General features: G+C 37.6%; 1 protein-coding gene across 1 annotated transcript in view; it reads left to right on the top strand.

Moving 5' to 3' along the window:
* Nucleotides 1-21536, top strand: part of Sgcz (sarcoglycan zeta) — a 1178138-nt gene that overhangs the window by 468576 nt on the left and 688026 nt on the right. The window lies entirely within an intron of this gene.

The following is a 21536-nucleotide window of genomic DNA, read 5'->3' as shown; positions in this document are numbered from 1 at the left end:
TGGGCTGTTTCATGGTTGATGAAATGACTAGGAAAGTAAATGAAACTCAACAAATGGTTCTAAAGGAAGCTGAGGGTGATGTTAATCAGAAGGGCAGGGATTCTGGGGCATCAGATAGCTGGAGAACTGCGCTTTCACACCTGATATGAATTCTTGGTTGCTGGGCAGTGCCTGCTAATTTTATAGGGAGAATTCATTTATTTTCACCACATAATGAGTATAAAGATAATACATTATAGAAAACTTAAAATAATGGTACAATAGACATTCTTCATATTTTTTTAAAAAGTTCACATATATTGCTTTTATATATACTTCATACACATTTCACACATTATTATATGCAAGGTGCAAAGGCCAAGGCTTGTTAATCTTAAACCTACTAGCATGTGTTTTATGAAATTATTATCTCTTATACCAGCAATGTGAATATTATTTCCTCAGAGATATTTAGATTTTATTCAAAATTTTATTTTTATGCATTTTCTAAAATGTACTGTAATATTCATTCAAGGTGCTAGTTTTTCACTCGCTAGTGCTCCATGAGTTATCTATTACGCACTGGCACAATGCCACCACCTCTACCACAGTTACAGGACAAAGGCATGGTGGAGGAGATTAAACCCATTCCTTCATAAAATAACATTATAAGATGGGTTTTGACAAGAAAGCTCTGTAGACGATGGTGAACGCTCACTTTTTTTTTTCTCACCTAAAGAGATACTATGCAACTTTATTCCACTGTTTAATTATGGGTGATGGCTTATTTGGACACTTGAAGACTTGCCTGAACACCTTTTAAGGATCTGCTTTTGATTCTGCAATTAAGACTTTATTTCTTGGGTTATATTTTGAGGTTATCTTTCAGCCATGTCTCTGCTAGTCTCCTTATGCCTTTTGTCAGATGGTATTTTTAGAAGTTATGGAAAAATATATTCGTTCCTTATTTGCCACTTTTGTGTGATTGTGTTTCTTTTCCTAAGTTTGGGTTGGAGGAGCTCTTCAATGTTTCTGATTTGACAGCTTTGATGTTTGCATCTCTCTTCCAACACTATTTTGCCTCTTTTAAAATTTTTTAAATTAATTAATTCAAATTGTTTCTTGGTATAGGGCCCTTCCTCTTCTCCTCCCTCTTGTACTTCTCCTCCCCTATGCAGACTCCCTTCCTATCTATTTAGGTGAGGATTGAGTTCATCTTCCTTCCCTGTGGCCTGGTAGAACAGTCCCATCATGGGAAAGTGATTAAAAAGCAGGCAGAATAGTCCTACTGGAAAAGGGGTAGGGGGGTTAAATGGACCTAGAGGTGACAAAAGCACCACAAGAAGACAATCAGAACCAATCAACCAGGGCCCAAAGGGGTCTATTGTGTCTGAAGGACCAACCAAGGACAATGCATGATCTGGAACTATGTCCTCTACATATAAGTAGCCAATGGGCCTCATGTGGGCCTACCAGTTAAGGGAGTAGGGGATATCTCTAACTCTCTTGCTGTCTAAAAGCATTCCTTGTTGTACCTGGTGTCAACCATCTCCAAAATACATTGGATAGGAATTCATGCATAGAAACCATGCATACTGTCTCCAGAAACAGTATAGACAAGGATTTGTTGGAGCCAAGGAAAAGGTTAACACTGCATAATAACATACTAAGAGAAATCACTGGTATGGAGATTTGAGCTAAACCATCTTCAAAGAATTATTATTGGAAATAAGTTAGAATGATCAAAAATTAACCCGGTGTTGGCAGAAGAGGCAGAAGCTAATCAAATATTGAAGGAAACCAGGTATGAAGCAGAGAGAACTTCTGTCAAATTGACTTAGTGGAGGTCTTTAAAAAACTTTTGAATATAGAAAACTAGTAAAAGATTGCTAAGATTGGTTAAGTGCAGTAAATGAATTTTTATAATTGCACTTCAAAATCTTCTGTTCTACAGGACAGGAGCCTACCACAGAGGGCTTCTGAAAGACTATACCCAGCAGTGTATCAAAGCAGATGCTGAGACTCATAGCCAAACTTTGGGCAGAGTTCAGGGAATCTAATGAAACAAGGGGGAGATAGTAAGACCTGGAGAGGACAGGAGCTCCACAAGGAGATCAACAGTACCAAAACATCTGGGTACAGGGTCTTTTCTGAGACTGATACTCCAACCAAGGAATATTCATGGATATTATCTAGAACTCCTGCACAGATGTAGCCCATGGCTCTCAGTTACGAAGTGTGTTCCCTAGTAATGGGAACAGGGACTGTCTCTGACATGAACTCAGTGGCTGGCTCTTTGACCACCTCCCCCTTGAGGGGGGAATCAGCCATGCTAGGCCTCATAGAAAGACAATGTAGCCAGTCCTTATGAGACTTGATAACTTAGGGTCAGAAGAAAGGGGAGGAAGACCTTTGTGGTCTTGGACCTCTGTGGGCTTTGAGACAGATGAGGGATGGAGGATGGGATTAAGAGGGAAAGAGGGAGGGGGCTACAGCTTGGATACAAAGTGAATAAGCTATAATTAATATAAAAAATAAATAAACACCCCCCCAAAAAAAAGAAAGATGAAATAAGTCTGCTGGCATGGGACATTTGTATGTCTCAGATCTCAAAGTTAACATGAAAGCTAAGAAGGAGGCAAACTTGTGGGTTAGGCCAGTGTGTGAGTGAGGACCCCCGAGGGACTGTGGCATCTGTGACTGGTGTTGGCTATCCCAGAAGATGATTTTTGCCAGAGCTGTTGTAAAGTGAATGCTTCTTTATACTGAGCTCACTACAGTGCGTAGTATCTCACAGATTTTTAGGACTATTCTGGAAGCATAAAACAGCATTTTACTAAGAATTTGATAATTAGCAGAACATTTTTGGACTCCGTTAATACAGGATACAAATGCTGTTCAGACGTATATAAATATGTGAATAAATAATTAAGATGTAACAATTAATAATAACTTTAAATTTACAGTTGAGACAATTTTTAACATAATCTTACTGACCATAAGACAGAGAAAACACACAGTTCAGCTAGTCACAGGCTGGAAGAATTAATGTGTATTTATATTACATATTTTAATACATATATAAGACGTATATACATATATAAATATATATTTTTTAGCTTATCTTAAATTTGTTGAGATTTACAGCTAATTATCAAACTTTGTTGCCTTACTTAAGATAACAGGAAGAAAAAGCCCATGTTTTGTGAGGATGTGGTGAAAGAAAGAACCTTTAGACACTGTAAGTAGAGTTCAAACTCATACATCTAATATGTTATATGTTATGAAGGGAGTTCCTAAGAATAATACAAATAGAGTATTATGTGATCTAGCAATCTCATTAGTAGACATATGTCCAAACATAGTAAAACCAGTGTGCTGAAGAATTTTCATACTGTGTTTACTCTAGCACTGTTTGTGATTAGTAAGGTAAGGTATCAACCTAAATTTCCACCAAAGGATGAAATAATAAAGAAAATATAACATATGTATAATAATGTGCATAATAGTATCTTATTTGGTCATAAAAGTAATAAAATCCTATCAATGTCACTACAAAGATGAAGCTAAATAGTTTAAGTGAACTTGCAATGTCACGGAAAGATTACTTTCTCTTGATTTTAATCATCATATAAAGAAGTATTAAGTAATTATCATAGAAACTAAGGGTAGGTGGTTGCCAGAGGATGGCAACAGTAGTGAAAGAAGAATGGCAAGGCATTGCAAGAGAAACACAGTGCTACTTTTAGACAAGATCAGTTCTGCTGTCCTATTTTACCACAACTGCATTTTACATGAAGAAATCTATATAGTCAAGTAAATAGAAGATATAATTCTGAATAACCCCCACAATAAGAAAATGAAAATGTCTAAGAATCTGATATATGCTGGTCACAGTGGGACACACCTGTAATCCCAGCATTCAGGGAGGTAGAGGTAAGCAGATCTCTGTGAGTTTGAGGCCCGTTGGTCCTACAAGATAAATTCAGGACAGTCAAGGTTACACAGAAAAACCATGTCTCAAGAAACCAAAGGAGGAAGAAAAAAAAAAAAAAAAAGAAACTGATATACTAATTACCTCAATCCATTCTTTGCACATATATACTGTATGAAAACATCACATTATAATCTATGATTTCTACCATTTCATATATCAGTAAAAGGTAAAAGAAAGAGCTTTCAGAAATTTTGTGGAATCCACATTTGTATTTACTCAGTTTTTATTATTTACTAACTATTCTTTGCATAAATTAAGTCATTTCAGAGCCCACCAATACCCATCAAGGCTACTGTTTTGATATACATATAAAGAATCTGAGGCCTACTGAGGTTAAAGACTTACCAAGATAATAGGGTCAATAAGGTACAGTTTAGAGATTTGAACTCACAGTTTTACATTTAATTTTAAACTGACCGGTCTTCACTGTGCTATGTGTTTATTAGTTGATCTGTAAATATATTAATTCTGAAACAAGAACATATATTTAAAAAGTCTATAATAATCTTAGTTACCTTATTTTCTGAAATTATTTTTATTATATTTCATTTTCTCCATTGGCGTCTTTTTACTTTTTTTCTTTGTTTTTATTTCATTCAATACATTCTGAACACAGACTCCTCTCCACTCACTACTCCCAGTACTCCCTACCTCCCTTTTCCCCCAGATCACTGCTCCTCCGTTTCCCTTCAGGGAAGAGCAGGCTTCCCAGGGATAGCAACCAAAAAGGGCATAAAAAGGTGTGTTAAGACTAGGCAAATCCTCTCATATAAGGCATACAAGGCAACCCAGTAAAAGGTAAAGGGTTCCAAGAACAGGCAAAAGAGTCAGAGACACCCTTCTTCCCACTCAGAAGAGTCCTATAAACACCTCATGCTAAACAACCACTGCCTGCATGCAGGGGCTCTCTCATGCACCCAGACAGGTTTTCCTACTGACAATCTCTCAGTGAGCCCCTCTGAGCCATGCTTAGCTGATTCTGTGGGCCCTGTTCTCATAGTGTCCTCCCCAACTCTGGCTCTTGCAACCTTTCCTTTTACTCTTCTAATGTTTGGGTGTGGGTTTCTGCATCTGCTCTCATCAACTGCCAGAGGAAGCCTCTCTGATGATGATTGGTTCAGTCTCCAGTCTACGTGTATAGAAGAATATCATCAGTAAACATTTATTTATTTATTTATTTATTTTTTGTCAGTTGTGTTTGCTTCTATCCTAGGTCTCTCTCATTCCAGCTTTAATTTAGACCAGTCATTGGTTGGCTACTCTTTTTTAGTTTCTTTTTATTATTATTATTAATTACACTTTATTCACTTTGTAACCCCCCATAAGCCCCTCTCTCTTCCCCTCCAGATCTCACCCTCTTTCCCCCTTCTTCAAGCATGCCCCTCCTCAAGTCCACTGATAGGGGAGGTCCTCTTCTCCTTCCTTCTGATCTTAGTCTATCAGATCACATCAGGAATGGCTGCATTGTCATCTTCTCTGGCCTGGTAAGGCTGCTCCCCCTTCAGGGGGAGGTGATCAAAGAGCAGGCCAATCAGATTATGTCAGAAGCATTCCCTCTTCCCATTACTATGGAATCCACTTGGACACTCAACTGTCATGTGCTACATCTGTGCAGGGGTTCTAGGTTATCTCCATGCCTGGTAATTGGTTGGCTATTTTTACAAGCTCTGAGCCACACATCTTGCAAGCAGGACAGGTTGTAGGCCAAAGGTTTTGTGGCTGAGTTGCTGTCCCAGTCTTGCCTAAAAAATGCATACGCTAGGCATGATTTGTATTGTAACATCTGTATTGGACCTTATTTGGAGAAGTAAAATATGCAGAGGTATTCTGCTTCTTTATGACATTTCAAATTTTATCTGTACTATGTCACTATAACAATGCACATGATAAACAGTCTTAACGGTCTGCTTAGTCCTGCATTGCATTCTGGAACATAAAAGGAAAACACACACACACACACACATACACACACATATACATACAAACACAAACACAGACACACATATACACACACATACACACACGCACGCACACACACACACACACACACAACAGGGAAGGAAGCAGACAAAATTGTTTCCTTCATGGTACTTGTACTCTGCTGTGTCATGTAGCAGCTGTCTACAAACAAGGCATTTAAGGATGCTAATAATATCAGTGAGAATATACTTGAGTTTGGAGATAGAACTTCTATCCAATGAAGACATTAAGAGAAAACTGTAGAACCTCAGCTCTAAAAAAGTGTTTTGTTTTGTTTTTAATTTGATTCCAACATCTTGAGAAAGGTTATTAATGCAAAGTAAGCTGTGTGCATTACTAAATGCTCTGTGAATTTGTCATATGCTTTGTAAGTGCATGCGTGTGTGTGGCAGGTGAACATGTTTATACATGGATATGGAAGCCAGAGGACAACTTTGAGTCTTGTGTCTCAGCTATCATCCATAATTTTTATTTTTAAGGCTGAATTGTTTCATTCACCTGGACCTCATCAAGTAAGCTAGAATGATTGGCCTGTGGCTCCCAGTGACTGCCTGTCTCTTAACACTAGGATTACAAGTGCTCACCAGTATGTTTAACTCTTCATATGGGTTCTGGGATAAAAATGAGGTCTTCAGCCTGTAAGGAAAGTGTCAGGTGACCTTCCTTACACTGGAAAGGTGTGTCTCTGTTTTTTTCTGCTTTGATTACTGTACAGCCAGACACCTGAGTGTTGGCAGGATTTTGGTGTTGTAATTTCTTTGGCTCATCACCAGATTTTTTAATAGGTAAGTACGTGTACTTTTATACTAGCCCAAAATATTAGGTCAGGCAGCCCTCTATGACCCAAGGCATCCAAAGAGATGGACCAGGTTTTGTCTTACTACTGATTGGTGTGTAATAAAGATCTGCTGAGCAGGATCAGGGGCAGGAAGTAAGAGGGTGGAGCTTACAGGCTGGAGATAGGGTAGGAAGGATGCAAGAAGAGGTGGGAGGAGACACAGAAGGAAGCAGAAGGGAGAGCAGAAGAGGGAGGTAAAGAGCTCACCATGTGGAAGAGACACAGTGCCAGGAAGTTGCATTAACATAGAAGCTAGCTGAGAGTCTGCCTGAACAAAAGACCTAAGCTTTTAACTATATAGAAGTCTCCGCACATTTAATTAAACTGCAAGGGGTTCTGCAAAAGTTCTGCAATAGGCAAGCAATTTCTCCACTAAGCTATCTTCCTACTTCTAAGAAAACTATATTTTGTGAAGGACTTAAAGCTATCTTTCAGCTGTTGACAATATCATCACTTTCATAGTATATATTAAACAATTCTTGTACAGGAGACACTATTCCATCTCCCAAACCTGTTTGTTTGACTATATTAGCTTCTTTGACTATGAACTGTTTATATAGTACATAGTATATCAATGCCCCTGATTACAAAACAAAGGAAAGGGTTGTGAGACTCTTACTGCATTATCTTCACTATATCACTAATTTTTTCATAGATTTCATATTTGTTGATCTAAACAACAATCATTTAATGTAGATATCATATGAAAATAATAATACAGATACCTCACAAATGTGAAGGGATTAGTCATTCTGTACTGAAGAAAAACAAGACTGATAGAATTGTTGATAATTTGATATCTCTTTGTTAATAATTGCACTACTATGATTCATTATTCTCATCTATTTTCAATAATCAAAAGAACCAAGCATTCAGTATGAATGTGTGTATATGCACTCACTGTTACACATTGAGCTATTTTAGCTAAAATTCAAGGCTGTTGAGAGTTCCATGTCAATGTGACATTCACATCTGTTTGGCATTTACTTACCTCATCAGACTCCTTCTGAGAAAAGCTACCCATTATGGATATCAGTCTGTTGGAAACTGTTGGCAGGAATGCCTTCATGATTAGTGAAGTTGGTGTAGGCTGACTCTCTGTAGCTAGAGCGTCAGACACCTTAGAATAACTAAGGATGCCCGTTACAGACTGGTGAGATTGAAATGTTTCCAGTTTTGAAACGTCTGCATTTTAGAATAAGACAATCTACAGGTAGATCAAAATAGGACATTCCATTCTCCTACAGGGGTTTTGGAATAATTATTGTTTGTTTTTCACATACACACACACAAATTGGAATTGGTTAAATACTTAAAAGAGTCTTTAATAAACCTGTTAGCATTATTTTAAATGCTTATATATCAATTGCAGCATATTAATAGAGTAAAATTATGTCTTTACCTATGATTTTCAAAGTTTGCTTTGTTAGCATGTTTTTTTTGTTGTTGTTGTTGCTGTTTTTGTTTTTATGTGAGGATGTATGAACTCCTAAAACTTGCTTTGCCAGATGACCAAAATCTATGCACATTTATATTAAATAAATAAAGGATCATAAAGCACTGTGGAAGAATATCTTTAATTGTTCTAAGTACATGAATGGATAAAAGTCATTGACTAGAGCATCATTCTGTGAAAATAATAGGTTCTTTTTTTTTTTTTTTTCAATGCAGTTTATTCAGGAACCTTGAACAATCCTCGGACCCTGGGGAAAGCCAGCCCACAGCTTAAATAGCCTCTGGGTAGCCAACCCAGGCGTGCCACGTGGGCAATGCAGATAGGTCCACATACATGGAAGCAAGCCAGATCCTCAGCCTTAGCCAAATGTGGAATTGTTCGTGACAGAGAGCACTCACCATCGGGAAGGTGGAAGGCTGAAACCAGCTCCATCTTTAAGGCATAGCATTCCGCAGCTCTCTACAGTTCCCCCTTTTTGTTTTAGACGCATCAGGCAAGAGTAGAGGTCTGATCTCTGATATTAGAAATAAATTGGGACTTTGTACAGATGTTCATTTAGTTGTCATCCACCCGAAGAGCATCAGACCCGTCTGATACCTTTTTCTCAGAGGCAGGACCTGGGGCATCAACCCGCATGCAACCATACCACCCTGAACGCGCCCAATCTTGTCTAATAATAGGTTCTTATTAGTGGCTGAGTCTTCTTGCTCTTGACCACCTACCACCTTTCTCAACTACATTTGATAAAACTCTGAACACTCATCCTCTCATGTAAATCAAACCTTCTGACACTTTCACTGATTAACTAGAATTATTCTGTTTGCCTTATTTAGTGAACAAGAAATGACAGCCTTTGTAAGTTCTGAATTTCAGGTGAACAAAGATTGGATATTTTGGTATAAGTGGCTCAAAAATGTCAATGTACCCAACTAGAAAAAATTCCTTTAGAGAATTTCTTCAAATATATATATATATATATATATATATATATATATTTCCCAAATATATATATATAGTTATATATATATATATATATATATATATATATATATATATATATATAACTATATATATATAGTTATAGTACAATTTGGAATATAATATATATAGTTATAGTACAATTTGGAAAATGAATAGCCAAAATTCTACCACCTGTTCCCATAAATATAAGAATGAAATATTTTGCTGAAAGTTGTTTAGTTCCAGAAATAAACTTTGACATTTAAAATGAAACCTCAAAGTTAAATTACACAATGTTTATTAAACAATAAGCACAAAGAAAGGAGATGCATGTAAACTTTTAAAAATACATCCCCCAAACCCCACCTCTATGGCATAATATTTATATTTCAATTTATCCATCATTACAACAGTTAAATTATTTAGAAGGTGTATTTCTATGTACTATTCTTAAAAGGAGGGTAGATATTTTCAATAATTTGATTGACTAATAAGTATTTAAATTCCCAGTGGTCTTCATGAAACAGAAGATCTATTAGTGTTTGTTCTACTTAAATATTTTTGAGATTATAATATAATTTCATTTTCTAATTCCCTGTCCTCCCTCCAAACTTTCTCCAGTACCCACCCTTACTTCACTGCTCGTTTCAAATTCATGGCTTCAAAGGTTTTATTCCTGGATTGGCATTCCCCTGCCTCCACTGGAAGTTCCACCTGGCTACAGGAAGTGTCAAAGCTCCATAATGCCAGGTGTTAGAGTTCTCAGCTAAGATAATTCACATACACACCAGGGGCCTCCCCTGTTCCAGAGATGCTCCTTTACCAAATTTTATTCTGGGTTTCTTTTTTTTTTTTTTTTTTTTTTTTTCAATGCAGTTTATTCAGGAACATTGAACAATCCTCGGACCCCGGGGAAAGCCAGCCCACAGCTTAAATAGCCTCTGGGTAGCCAACCCAGGCGTGCCACGGGGGCAATGCAGATAGGTCCACATACATGGAAGCAAGCCAGATACAAAGTCCCAATTTATTTCTAATATCAGAGATCAGACCTCTACTCTTGCCTGATGCGTCTAAAACAAAAAGGGGGAACTGTAGAGAGCTGCGGAATGCTATGTCTTAAAGATGGAGCTGGTTTCCGCCTTCCACCTTCCCGATGGTGAGTGCTCTCTGTCACGAACAACTCCACATTTGGCTAAGGCCGAGGATCTGGGTTTCTTTTTATTTCAACTTTTTAACCCCCTATCAATAGATAAGGGAGAAAAAAATAGGATAAAGGAGAAAGGGGCCAAAGTTATTGTTAAAGCACTCCCTGCTGATTTGGGTGTGGCGTTTTTGGAGAAAGTTTGACCTTTGTCATCAGGGTCTCTAACTTTGCTTCTCCTTTCTTTGTGCAAAACCATTAGACAACTGCAACCAACAACATCCAACCACCATCCAGCCACCATCCAGCCACCAGCCACCCACTTACTGGGGTTCTAACATTTAAATATCCTTTGAAAAGTTCCAGAAATTCCAAACATCTCACACTCACAGAAACTATCTGCAGGTGGCAAAACCATGCCCTTGCCAAAGCACAAAGCAAATCACAGTCAATTGCTGTGAAGCAGGCCTCATATTACCACACGCTGGATTTAAAACAAGAACACATTCCCATAACATTTCTGTTTTGTTGTTGTTGTTGTTTTGTTTGTTTGTTTGTTTTTAATGAAATCTAAATTATACAGTCCTCACTATAAGTAACCAATTTGAGTGCTCATCCCTGGAGAAAATATTTCACACGCATTCTTCAGTTGGCTATAGGTCTTTTCCCAGGGATGATCACTTTATGCTTTCCGCGGCAGGTAACATGTCTCTTGTTCTCATCCTTGTTCAGGTCATGTGTTCGTAGACATATTGGTGACCTAATTTTTGTAGTTTCAGACATTTCTAGGAGACAATCCCACAGCAAGCTTTCTGTTTCTCTGTCTCTTAAAAAATTCTTTGTTCCTTCCCTTTTGCAATGATTACTGGGCCTTAGGTGCGGGAGTTGGGTTGTAGATATCTTAGTTAGGACTGGGCTCCGCACGTATGCACTTTAATCAGTTTGGGTTTTCTGTAATAGTGCCCATTGTTGCACAGAGAAGTTTATTCAATGAGGGTTAGACCTACACTTGCCTGCGGGTATAATGATGAATATTTAAAATACATTTAAGAATTATGCTGCTTTAGTAAAGTAGTGGTTTTAGGTTCTCCTCCAAGATTCATGGCCTCTCTATCCCTGGGTAGCTGTTCACTGACAACATCCATGAATTATTTATAAAACAGCTTTGTGTAATGATTTTTTTTCCTTTATTTATTTAATGGATGAAAAACAAAGCATACAAGAATTAACTTATTGTGCATTGGTTATTTTCAGAGGCCTAAAAATAGAAACTATAGTCAATACTATTATTGAAAGGCAGAAGAATCATTCATTTGTGGAAAAGGTATAATATCTTGAAGTAAACTGTAGAATCTGCTCAATTTGAGGTGATGGTAGTTGCCATAGAAACAGAAAAAGCTAGGCACATTGTGCCTCTGTGGTATATATAGGTTCTGCCACTATTTTCTAAAACACTGCTCAATCGTTACAGATATTCATTGAAAGAGATTTATAATTAGAAGTTTTTAAATAAAAACGGCATTTGCTTTGGAGCCAGGTTTTGTGCTATTTTTAACCTGTGACCTATACCACATTGTAGGTGCTGACCTTTTTTCCATTTTTTTTTCTTTTAATATCCTTAAAGTTATAGCTCAAAAGCCTCTCTACAGATACAAATGTGAGTTTAAATACTGCGGTGTCCTTTATCAAGGAGAGCTGACACACTTTCAAAGCTGTCACAACTGGCTAACTCTGGTCAGATTCATAAGGGATTAATTGGCCATGGGTGCTTGTGAGCTGAAATACTGTCATCGCGGCTGTAGATCTGTCACTTTGATACACAAGGTAATCAACTCCTGTAATAGACTCTCTATGAATGTTAATAGCTTACCTAGCAAGAAATCATTAGGTGCTGTTTATTGGACGTGATGTGGAAGAGGGTAGTCTGGACTCTAAGTTAAAGATCATTACATTTTGTGGAATAAACTTCCTGAGGCTACCCTGAGATATCAAATGTGCTGTGGCTCACCGTTTTTGTGAGGAACTACAAATCCGATGAAATTTTAAGTAATAAATCCTGAGAACTAATATTAAAGTGAAATACATTAAGGTGACAGAATTTTTTTTAATGACAACAATTAGAACTTAAAAAAATAAAATAAAGAGTGAATGTTTCTTTTCATGTATCTCTAATTCTGTCCCAAAAGACAAGTTAATTTCCTGATAAAATTTTTTGCACCACACAGGATTAATTTACTGTATAAATGTGATTACATGTTTTATTTATATAGCATTTTATACTATACCTACTATATACACTGCTCCATCAGGCATAGATGGAAGCTGCATCTGGTCTCTGTATTGGCCCAGGCCCAACTGGTATCCACATTTGCATGATCCCTCACTGAGTCTGACCCAGGCCCTTGGACCAGTGCTGCCCTCTAAGCCCAGGCCCAGAAAAAGCCACATTCATCTGCTTCATCAGAGTCTAGCTGCATAATATCTGCTTACACAGGCCCAGCTGGAATCCATGTCAGATCCACAAAAATGAAATAAATCACACGTCCAGTGCCTATTGCAAAAACACAAACAACATGAGAGATCAAGACTGTAAAGCTTCTGCAGTGACCACTGCTCCTGTAGAAATGTTCTCCAAAAGAAACTACCTAGATAAAACTTAGCACACATAATTAAAGGAATAATAATAATCACAATAAAAAAATCCCAGGAATTCCAAGTGCTCATAAGCAAACACCTGAATTAACTTAAATGGGATAGAAATAAAAATCCTAATAGAGTGGTATAGGTGGATCTTGAGAGAGTGCTATTTCTAATTTTCTGAGAAAGCACCAGATTGATTTCCAAAGTGGTTGTAAAAATGTGTACTCAGAGGCTGGACATCAGAAAAAGGAGAAAAGAGGGAACAAGTCAGGAGCCTGACACAGAGGACCTCTGAAAAGCTCTGCCCTTCAGACTATCAATGTAGATGCTGAGACTTATGGGCAACCTTTGGGCAGAGTACAGGGAATCTTAGGAAAAAGTGGGAAACAGTAAGATCTGGAGAGGATAGGAAATCCACAAGGAGAGCAACAGAACCAAAAAATCTGAGCACAGGGGACTTTGCTGAGACTGCTATTCCAACCAAGGACTATGCATGAAGATAACTTAAGACCCCTGTACAGATGTAGCCCATGGCAGTTCAGTATCCAAGTGCATTCCATTGTAACAGGAACAGGGACTGTCTCTGACATTAACTGATTAGCCTGCTCTTCAAGTACCTCCCCCTGAGGGGGAAGCAGCATTACCAGGCCACAGAAGACACGGAAGCCACTCCTGATGAGACCTAATTGACTAGGATCAGAAGGAAGGAAAAGAAGTCCTCCCTTATCAGTGGACTTGGGGAGGGGCTGGCATGCAGAGGGTGGAGGAAGGGAGGGATTGGGACAGGAGGAGGGAGGGAACTACAGGGGGGATACAAAGTGAATGAAGTGTAATTAATAAAGAAGAAAAATGTGCACTTCCACCAGTAATGGAGAAGGGTTCCCCCTTTTCCACATTCTCTACAGCATGTGTGATCCCTTGAGCTTTTGATCTTAAGCATTCTGATAGGTCTAAGATGGAATCTCAGAATTGTTTTGACTTGCATTTCCCTGATGACTAACGATGTTGAGTGTTTCTTTAAGTCTTTTTCTGCAGTTCTATAGTTCTTTATCCCTCTATAGTAAGGGGAACAGGGACTATCTCTGACAGGAACTCAATGGCAGGCTCTTTGACCTCCCTCTACCCCCAAGGGAGGAGCAGTCCTACTAGGCCACAGAGGAGGACTTTGCAGCCAGCCCTGAAGATACCTGATAAAACAGGGCCAAAGGGAAGGGGAGGAGGTCCTCCCCAATCTGTGGACTTAGAAAGGGGCAGGAGGGAAGGTGGGATTGGGAGGGAATAAGGGAGTGGGATACAGCTGGGATACAGAGTTAATAAAATATAATTAATAATAATAAACAAGAAAAAAAGATGGAATTTTCACGTAAGAAAAAAAAAGAATTCTCTGCTTAGTTCTGTACTCCATTTTTAATTGGTTTATTTGGATTGTTGGTATTTAACTTCTTAAGTTATTATATTAAGTTAATATATAAGTCATTATATATTCTGCATGTATGTATTGTATGTAGGGTTGGTGAAGATCTTTTCCCAGTCTGTAGGTTGTCGATTTTTTCTGTTGACAGTGTCCTTTGCTTTACAGAAGCTTTTCAATTTCACAAGGTCCCATTTATTTTTTTTTTTTTGTTTTTTTTTTTTTTTGAATTTAAGTTCCTTTAATGGAAATGGCAAATTTGATAAAGATGGTCTAGATATAAATTTTTTTTTTTCAATGCAGTTTATTCAGGAACATTGAACAATCCTCGGACCCCGGGGAAAGCCAGCCCACAGCTTAAATAGCCTCTGGGTAGCCAACCCAGGCGTGCCACAGGGGCAATGCAGATAGGTCCACATACATGGAAGCAAGCCAGATCCTCGGCCTTAGCCAAATGTGGAGTTGTTCGTGACAGAGAGCACTCACCATCGGGAAGGTGGAAGGCAGAAACCAGCTCCATCTTTAAGGCATAGCATTCCGCAGCTCTCTACAGTTCCCCCTTTTTGTTTTAGACGCATCAGGCAAGAGTAGAGGTCTGATCTCTGATATTAGAAATAAATTGGGACTTTGTACAGATGTTCATTTAGGTGTCATCCACCCAAAGAGCATCAGACCGTCCAATACCTTAATTGTAGATCTCAGAGCCTGAGCTCTTGGTGTTACGTTCAGAAAATTGTCTCCTGTACCAATGAGTCCAAGACTCTTCCCCACTATTTCTTCCAACAGATTTCGTGTGTCTGGTTTTATGAGGGATCCAAGCAGATGCTGTGACTCACTGTCAATCTTTAGGCAGAGTGCAGGGAGTCTTAGGGAGGAAGAAAGGGGTGGGAATACAGGGACATGGAGGGGACAGGAGTCCCACAAGGAGACCAACAAAACTAAAAGATCTGAGAGCAGGGGAGTCCTTCAGAGACTGACTCACCAACGGAGGACCATGCATAGAAAGGACTTAAACCCCCTGCTCAGATGTGGCCAATTGGCAGCCCAGTCCATGTGGATCTCTTAAGAGGGGAGCAGGGTCTACCTTTATCATGAACTCAGTTGACTGCTCTTTGATCACTGCCCCTGATGATTCAGCCTTGCCACTATAAGGAGGAAGATGATCCAGGCAGTCATGATGGGACTTAACAAACTATAGGCAGAAAGCAACAGTGGAGAACTCCCCCTTTTGGTGGACAAGGGGAAGGGAAAGGTAGGAAGGGGGAGGGAGGGGGCCTCAATCTGGATATATAATGAATAAATTGTGAAGAAAAAATAAATAAAAACTAAAAATAAATAAATAAATTTATGGCAAATCTATGCTAGATTTAAAAAAAAAAAATCCTAATTGAGGACCACAAATCATAAACAAATAACTGAATAAAGTTACACGCAAACCAAAAAACTTGAAAGAACTTGAAAGCTGAATTCAGTAAAGTAGAAATACTGAACAAAACTCCAGCTTAAATGAAAATAGAACTGTAAAAAAAATCAACAATACACTTAGAAAATTCTGGGAAAGACTAATTAGTAGAACAGACAAGTAGAAATGGACCAGTCAGTGAAAGACAATTACAGCTTTTTAAAAACACAGATGGAGTATATGCACAGTAGCACACCATCAAATGAGTAAATCTACTTATTATAGCCACAAGAGACAGAGAAGTATCCCAAGCAATGACACAGATCAGTTCTTCAACAGCATGACAGAAGAAAACTCCCCAAATTAAGTAGACAGATTGATAAAGCTCCAAGAAGTATACAGGACACCAAATAGACAGGAACAGAAAAGACACTTTCTATGAGATATTATAGTAAAACACTAAATATATAAAACAAAGAAAAATATTGGATGATCAGAAACTGTGAGCGGAAAAAAAAATTCTAGGCATATATAAAGGAAAGTGCATCAGAAAAGCTGCTGATTTTTCAATGGAGACGTTAAATGCCAGAAGAGCCTAGAACAGTGGACTCAAAGTTCAAAAGGTCACATATACCAACTCAGACTAGTGTTACAACAAAAATTATGTGCCATAGTTGAAGAAGAAATAAAAACTTTCTGTGCCACGTATAAACTAAAAGAATTCAGATCCATCAAATCAGCACCATAGAGAATACCACAGGCATTATTAAAATAAAAATAATTATAGCCAAGAAAAATCAAAAAGAAAACACATGAATTTTCAATTATTAACACACACACAAAAAAAAATAGCACTAAGGTAAGAAAAGACAAAACAGTAAAAACAAAAAACATGGCAGCAAATAGCACACACCTTCCAAAAATAAGTTTAAATATATGCCTTCAACTCTTCAATTATGAGACACAGGTTGAATGGATTAATTAACCACAAAAGCAGAAACAATAACCATGGTTTTGTTCTTGACCAAAAAAAAAAAAAAAGTTATCATCAACGATTGAAACTAACTATAAGTGAAAGATTAGAAATAAGTAGATCAAGCTAGTGTAAAAAACAGGGGTCTATCCTCATATCTCACAAAATATCTCACTTCAAAGCAAACTTGAGGAACAGATGATAAAAGACATTAAATCCCATCAAGGGAACAATGAACTCAGAAGGCATTTATTTATTTATTTGTTTGTAACTATACGTCTCTGTGTGTGACGGAGTGTGAAGTCTGAATGTGAGTGAGGTGCCTAATCCTACTGCAGCTGCAGTTACAGGCAGTTATGAGCCTGAGCTTGGAAATGAACTCTTGTCATATGCAAGATCACTATATACACTCTTTTTATTTTTGGTTCTTTATTTCTTGATGTATAAAATTATCAATACTTTTTTCATCTTTTCTTTGTTATTAAAACCAACCACGGACCATGTGTGGAGGGGACCTAAAACCCTTGCTCAGATGTAGCCCATAGACTCAGTCAGCAACTGGGTCTCCTAGTAAGGGGAGCAGGACCTGTCTCTGACATGAACTGAGTTGAGTGTCCTGCTCTTTGATCACCTCCTCCTCAGGGGGGAGCAGCCTTACCAGGCCATAGAGAAAGACAATGCAGCCAGTCCTGAGGAGACCTGATAGGCTAGGTTTAGATAGAAGGGGAGGAGGTCGTCCCCTATCAGTGGACCACTGGAGGGGTATAGGGAGAGAAGAGAGAGGAAGGGTGAGATTGGGAGGATACTAGGGAGGATGCCACAGCTGGGATACAGAGTGAACAAATTGTAATAAATAATAATAATTTATAGAAACAAAAACTAGCATAATTTGAGTGTTAAGCAAATATTTGTTAAAAAAATAGAGACATATACTAATGTAATCCAATTATCTTTTTCTAAATTACGTAGGCTTCACTGGCAACTAGGCTGTTATTAAATAAGATTTAAAAATTTTAAAAAAGGAAAATATACATTTTTTACAATATACTCTGATTAAAGTTTCCCCCTTATCTCATCCCAATCTTCCCCTTCTCACTACCAATCCAAGTCAATGAATTCACTCTCTCTGTATTTCTTTCTCTCTCTAAAAAGAATCAACTACTAAAAAAGAGCAGAGCAAGCAAAAATGAGCAGTAAAAAAGCAAAAGAAAATCATATCCGTTCAAACACATACATGCACACACAGAAAAACCCAAACCAAAACCCACAAAAGTAAAACCCATCATATATAAGAAATAGACCAATAATGCTTAAAAAAACTGCCAAGAAGAAACTTTATGAAGCAAAACTTCCCCAAATAATATTGAGTTTATTTTGTGTTGGAAGCTTACTGCTGGGCATGCGGCCGACCCCTAAATATAATTTATATACAGAGCGAGACCCTACTGGAGAAAACATATTTTATTTGTCATCGGTGGTCAATTGGCTTTAGCGTCCGGTTCAAGAAGGAGAGATTTTGTACACTTTCTCTACTCCGTGAGGGACCCTACCTAGCTCTTACCTGTTCAGGCCCTATTCATGCTGGCGTAGTCTGTGGTTTCATGTGTGTTGGTCTCACTTTGTTTAGAAGGTCTTACTTCCCTGATGACTTCCATCCTCAGTGGCTCTTAAAACTTTTTCACCTCCTCTTCTGCAAAATTCCTTGATCCCCAAGGGCAGAGGTTTGATGGAGACATCCATTTAAAATTGTGTGCCCCAAGGTTTCTAACTCTCCACACCTTGTGTGTCCGTGTATCTGTGTATCTGTTCCAGTCTATTCCTGTGGAAGCTTCTTTGATCATGGATGAGCAATTCAGTTAGTTAGCTGTAATGTTATCTGATGTTGAACCTAGCAATTTTTTTTTTTTTCTGTGTAAGGCAGAACTTAACATCTCCAGCATTGCAGTATACACAAGGCCTTGAACTCTTAATGTGGGAGTTCACACTTTGACTGGAGACTCAAATTACTCAGGAATAATTAAGCTTCTAATTAGACACCAGGTGAGATTATCTGTCTGTGGCTTCAGTCTCTAATAATAATTACCCCTTGCTAAGAAATTATTAGCGTGATGTGGGAAAATTACAAAATTAGCAATTGATCACAGAGAAGCAGGCTTGGATAAAGAGGGGATTTTGAAGTGGCAACCAATTTTGACAGTAACAACCAGGTGGGGAAAAACTGCAAACAAAATGAGCAGGTAAAAAAAAAAAAAGCAAAAGATAAAACCTGTTTGGTGTCATTCTTGCCATATGCCTCATCCATGACAACTTCATAAATTGCTGATACATAGGTCTACTAAGACAGAAAAGTGACTGTCTATGATTTCAAAGTACAGATTTTACATTTGATTATATGCGCATAGAGAAAAAAACAGATTTATCACCTGCAAGAGCAAAAAATGAAGCTAATGCAAATAATCATGTAGGAAAAAAATTAAAACCCTGTAAATGATGATAATGATAACATTATATGTGTGTTTACATGTATATATAACGTGTATACGTATTTCAGTATGTATATTTATCAATATTTAGCGTTTTTCTACATCTTTCACAATTATAGGGAGAACTAACATAAGGTACTTAAGAAATAATTACCAGTTTAAATCATAGTACCCTACTAAATAGCGGACCTAAAGTATAGTAACAACACAGAGAATAGATAATAATTGCATCATATATATTTACATATAATGGTTGTAAAATAAACCTTGTAGCCATTTGTTACAAATCATAAGAGGTTTGAGAGAGTCACTCTAATGTTTTAGTGTATATTGCCTCTCAAACAACAATTGTTTTATGATGTACCTGGGACTTAATGGAAGACAGTCATAGTGTTTTCTTCTTTATTGCTTCCCCATACTCAAAACAGATTGAATGTAAATGATTCCTCCATCCTTTCCTTTAATAAACAATTGTCTTATTTAAAGAAAATGTATGGTACCTAAGTCCAGGTTGTTCTGAGGCTTATATGCCATGACTCTGATGTCCAGGTGAGTACAGGTGATGTGAGGTGGAATGAAGGACACCTGCAGTGGCCACATCTGAATGTCAACCTCAGAAAACAGAGTAGCTCAGGCAGTGTCCATCAAGACAGTGTAACATGATTATTAAAGGGTTTAACTGAAAAGAGAGACGGCATAAAGGTATAGTGGAAAATTTGCACACCAAAATAAAGGTTTCTATGTGACTTGGATAGGAGGATGAATCTAGAATTAATAAAAATATATCTATTAAAATTATCTCTTATCATTTTCACAAACTGCTATAGCAACATTTATTCTTCAGTTTTAAAATATTTTACCCATCATTGTATTATATCTTTAATATTTAAATTAAATTGACACAATTTAATTTAATTTAATCACTAATAGCCGGATACTAGTTTCCTTCCCCTTTTACCCCCAATCCACAACTACTTCTTTTCAAAGACTGAGGCCCCTAAAGAGTACCACCCCTCACCTAGGCACCAAAAGTCACAGCAGAGCCAAGTGCATTCTCTAGCACTGATGCCAGATAAGGCAGCCCAGCTAGGAAAAGGGGATCCCAAAGGCAAGGAACACTGTCAGAGAAGTCAGGAGTACTTCTGATAGTTTATATAGTTGGCATGTATTCCTTGCAGCTTTTAGTATTCTTTCTTTGTTCTGTAGATTTATATTTTGATTATTATGTGGTGGGAGGATTTTCTCCTCTTGCCCAATGTAACTGGTGTTGTGTATGTTTTTTTTAGGTATATAGTCATCTCTATCTTTAAGTTGGGATAATTTTCTTTTATGACGTTGTTGAAAATATTTTCTGGTTCTTGGACTCTTCACCTTCTTCTATTCCTGTCCTTGATAGGTTTGGTCTTTTCATAGTATGCCAGATTACCTGGATGTTTTGTGTCAAGGGTTTCTTAGGTTTAACATATTCTTCAATTGATGTATCAATTTCTTCTATTTTATCTCCTATGCCTGAGATGATAATATGTGTGTCTGTTGTTCCTATTCTCTTTCTACAGAATTCCTTTAGAATGTGCTTTCTTTACTGCTTCTACTTCCACTTTTCATGTCTTGGACAGTTTTATTCACTTTCTTCACTTGTTTAATAATGTTTTCTTGTATTTCTTTAAGGAATTTATTTGTTATATTTTTAAAGGCTTATACATGTTTCATTGTATTTTCCTGTATTTCCTTAAGGGAATTATTTATTTATTTTTCTTTAAAAACCTCTATCATCTTCATGAGATTGGATTTAAGGTGTTTTTTGTTTTGGTTTGGTTTGGTTTTTTTGTGCTTCAGCTATGTTAAGATATCCTGCACTGGCTTCAGTCAGATAGTTGGGTCTGGTTTTGCTATATTTCCTGGGCTCTTGTTATTTGTGCTCTTTTAAAACATTATTATTTTGATGATTATTTTTAAATTATTAAAATGTATCCACTTTGTATCCCAATTGTAGCCTCTTCCTTATCTCTGCCCCTTTTCACCTTTCCTCCCTCTTACTCCCCTAACCGTTTCCCCTAGTCCATTGATAGGGAAAGTCTGCCTCCATTATTGTGTGATCCTAGCCTAATCCGTTTCCCCTAGTCCATTGATAGGGAAAGTCTGCCTCCATTACTGTGTGATCCTAGCCTATCAGGTCCTATCAGGAGCAGGCAACGGAGTTCATGTCAGAGATTGTCTCTTTTCCTCTTACTAGGGAGCCACATGGAGACTGAGCAATCTATGAGTTAGTTACATTT

The sequence above is a fragment of the Meriones unguiculatus genome, chromosome 4, assembly GCF_030254825.1.
Source record: "Meriones unguiculatus strain TT.TT164.6M chromosome 4, Bangor_MerUng_6.1, whole genome shotgun sequence".
In the NCBI taxonomy this organism is placed as follows: Eukaryota; Metazoa; Chordata; class Mammalia; order Rodentia; family Muridae; genus Meriones; species Meriones unguiculatus.
The sequence above is the reverse complement of the archived record's forward strand: the minus strand, read 5'-3'. Positions and strand labels throughout refer to the sequence as shown.